This window comes from Pteropus alecto, unplaced genomic scaffold (assembly GCF_000325575.1).
Source record: "Pteropus alecto unplaced genomic scaffold, ASM32557v1 scaffold22, whole genome shotgun sequence".
Taxonomy (NCBI): domain Eukaryota; kingdom Metazoa; phylum Chordata; class Mammalia; order Chiroptera; family Pteropodidae; genus Pteropus; species Pteropus alecto.
In genome coordinates this window covers 9,966,406-9,970,164 of record NW_006434839.1, presented here as the reverse complement: position 1 = coordinate 9,970,164, position 3,759 = coordinate 9,966,406, and positions in this window count along the sequence as shown.

The following is a 3,759-nucleotide window of genomic DNA, read 5'->3' as shown; positions in this document are numbered from 1 at the left end:
ATCACTGGCACAGGCATACTCAGCAACTGGCAGAATCCCCACGGTGGTTTCTTAATTCATGGAGTGAAAGCTGTTTTGGTAGGAAAGGCCAAGTGGAAGTCTTTAGAACTGCTTCTACCTAACAGTATAGTAGCCTAAAAGCAATACCACATTCCTGAATTCGGTGTCACTCTCAAAAACTTGAGCAACACAGTGGTGATGATTCCTAATATGTCCCCATTCAACTTGCTTATTTGGCCTATGAAGACTAGTGGGTCTCAGAGAATGAAAGCAATTTAATTTAAACTAAAGCATGTGGTGACTTTCATTGTAGCTGCTCTTCCAGCTGTGGTTTCTTTGCTGAAGGAAATCAGCCACTTCCCTGGCACCTGGCAGACAACTATTGACCTGACAAATGCTTTTTCCTCAGTACCTGTTAGTAAAGGCCATTAGAAGCAGTGCACTGTCAATCAGAAAGACCAGTATACACCTTCATTGTACCACCTCAAGGCCCTATCAATTCTCCAGCACTATGTCGTGATCTAGTCTGCAGGACTTTGATCACCTTTTCATTCCACAGAACATAGTGCTGGTCCATTACATGGATGATATCATGTTGATTGGACCCAATGGACGGGAAATGGCAACTGTGTAGACAATGCTCCAATGCTCATTTGTATCATAGAGTTGGAAATAAGTCCCATAAAATTTCAGGAGCCTTCCATCTCGGTAAAATTTCTAGAAGTCCAGTGGTCTGGAGCATTTGAGATAACTCTTTCAAAATACCTGGTCCCTCCTATCTCTGAGAAAGAGGTACAATGCCCAATGAACCTCTACAGATTTTGGAGGTAACATATACCTCATTTGGGAGTGCTATTCTGACACATTTGTTGAGCGACCTGAAAGGCTGCCAATTTTGAGCTGGGCTCAGGTCAGGAAAAGGATCTGAAATAGGTCCAGACCACCATGCAAGCTGCTTTGCTACTTGTCATAAGACCAAGCAAACATGATGATGTTCAAAGTGTCCATGGCAGACAGAAATGTTGTATGAAGACTTTGGCAGACCCCTATGGGTGAGTCACAGCATAGACCTTTGGAATTTGGGAGCAAAGCTGTGCTAGCCTCTTCAGATAACTACCCTCGCTTGGTGAAACAGCTCTGACTTGCTACTGGATATCGGTAAAGATTAAACGCTTGATCATTAACTACTTTATCGTCCTGAGCTGTCCATCCACTGAGCCATAAAGTTGGGCATGCATAGCCGTAGTCCGTTAGCAATTGGAAGTGGTATGTATGAGATTGGGAGGTTGAGCTCAAGCTAGCTCTGAAGATAAAGTAATTTACATGAGCAAGTAGCACAAATGTCTACACCCATACTCTTACCACACTGCTTCCTCCTTCTCTACCTGCCTCTATGGCTTCATGGGGAGTTCCCTGCGATCAGTTAACTAAGGAATAAGATTTTTAGGGTTAGTTTATGAATGCTCCTGTATGATAGGCTGGCTCTACTTAAAGTGGGTGACTGCAGCACTACAGCCCACCCCAAGGTGGCTCTTAGGATAATGTGAAGGAAATGCTTCTCACTGGGCAGAATTTCAAGCAGTCTACCTGATTATTCATATGTGAAATGATATTTGTGTTCCACGTGAATGCTTACAAAGAGCAACCTCAGTAGAGGTGGATGTTAATAATCGGGTGGGCAAGAAGACTTGTCCTGTGGCTATTAATCGGCTTCTTTCTCTAGCCATCCGTGTTCTTGCCCAGGGAGCTTATGAAGAAAGTGGCCATAGCCAGTGAATCAATAGGCAAAGAATGGTATTACTGTACTGGCTGCGGTGATTGATCCTGACGAATAAGGGGGAATTGAGAAGCAGCCGCACAATAGGGGTAAAGAGGAGTATGTCTAGAATGCAGGTGGTCTCCTGGGGACACATAGAATCACACATTACTGTGTGAGTAAAGTCAGTGAAAAACTATCATAACCCATATAGGCAGGACTGTTAAAGGGCCAGACCCTTCAGGAACAAAGGTTTGGGTTTCTCCACTAGATCACAACTAGTTGAGGTGCTTACTGAGAGCAAAGGAATGCAGTAGTTGAAGAAGGTAGCTCTAAATAACACTGCAATGTGTGAATAGTATTTAGACTTATATCTCAGTATTTAAGGTACAGAATATGAAAGGGGAGGATGTGAATCAGGTAGAAAAAGGATAAACATTACCCAAAGATGGACAGATTTTGTATGCTTTTGGGAGAGTGGATTAATACGTTTTCTGTTGCACAAGGGATAGTTGTATTTCGTTAAGTGGAGGTATGATCTTGCTTTTGTCTTTATTTGGAAGTTAGGTATCCAAAAGAGGTGTACATGGATGCCAAGTATACAGGGGGTGGACTGTGGTGATGAGCAGCACTTACTAACCTCTCATTTAGGTGTTTATTATAGATGTCATCTGGTTACATGATTTTATTTCTATAAATAAATTCTTTACCCAAGTAACCTAACAAAAAAGTATCAATTTATATATTTTCTTATCGTGATTAATAGCCAGAGATCAATGTTATCATAATTCAATCTATTCTGCTATAACAGAACAGTTCACTTCTCATTCATTCAACATTTATGAAATACCAAATGCATGTCGGCACAGCAGAGATACAGAAATGAACAAGATATGGCCCTTGCTCTTACAAAATGTACAGTTTACTCCCTTCTGAACTGGTTGAGGAAAGCTATGAAAGACCTCTTCAGGAATAAAACATCTTGTAAAGATCTATGCACCCCTATGTTCATGGCAGTACAATTTACGATAGCCAAAATACGGAAGCAACCTAAATGCCCATCAACAGATGATTGGATAAAGAAGTTATGGTTCATATGTATAATGAAATATTACTCGGCCATTAAAAAAATTAAATCCTATCATTTGCAATGACATGGATAGGCCTAGAGGTTATTATGCTGAGTGAAATAAGTCAGACAAAGAAAGATAAATACCATATGATTTCATTTACATGTGGAACCTAAGGGAAAAAAAAGAACAAATTAATCTCACAAACAGTCTCACAAAAACAGTCTCACAAATATAGAGGACAATCTGGTGATGGTTTAGGAGCTGGGAGAATGGGGAGAAGGTTTAAAGAAGTACAAATTAGTAGTTGATAGATGGTCACGGGGGTGGGGAGCACAGCATAGGGAATGCAGTCAGCATTAATGTAATGGCTAGGTGGAGAGCCAGAGGAGAGAAAGAGCAATTAGAGGGATTGTTTTATAAACTATATAAATGTCTAACCAATGTACTGTATACTTGAAACTAATAATAAAATAAAATTTTTAAAAATCCCAATTAAAAAAAAGAATCGAGAGTTGGAGAATTCACACTCGTAATAATAGTTTTCTGCAGAAATTTCAATAATGTTTTTATAGCTATAAATGGATAGCTATAAAATGTAAATATCACTGAGAAAATTCAGTGTTTGATCACATTTGTGTGGTCGCCTTTCTTTTCCTATCATCATCAGCATGACGATTAGCACAGGCTTCAAACCTATTCTCATTACCTTTTCACCCAGCATTATGATTAAAAGAGATCAGAGCTATTAAAATGAAGCAACTATGTGTTGAAAGTAAAGCTCTTTTTCTGCCCACAGGGTTAGTTCCTGAAAGTGATCAGGTAATAACCGATAGCAGTTAATGTGGTGAAAATAGTTTTCATAATTACTTGTTTCTGTCATAAGCAATGTGTGCTATAATGATGTTTTAGATTTATTTAAAAGTAAACCGG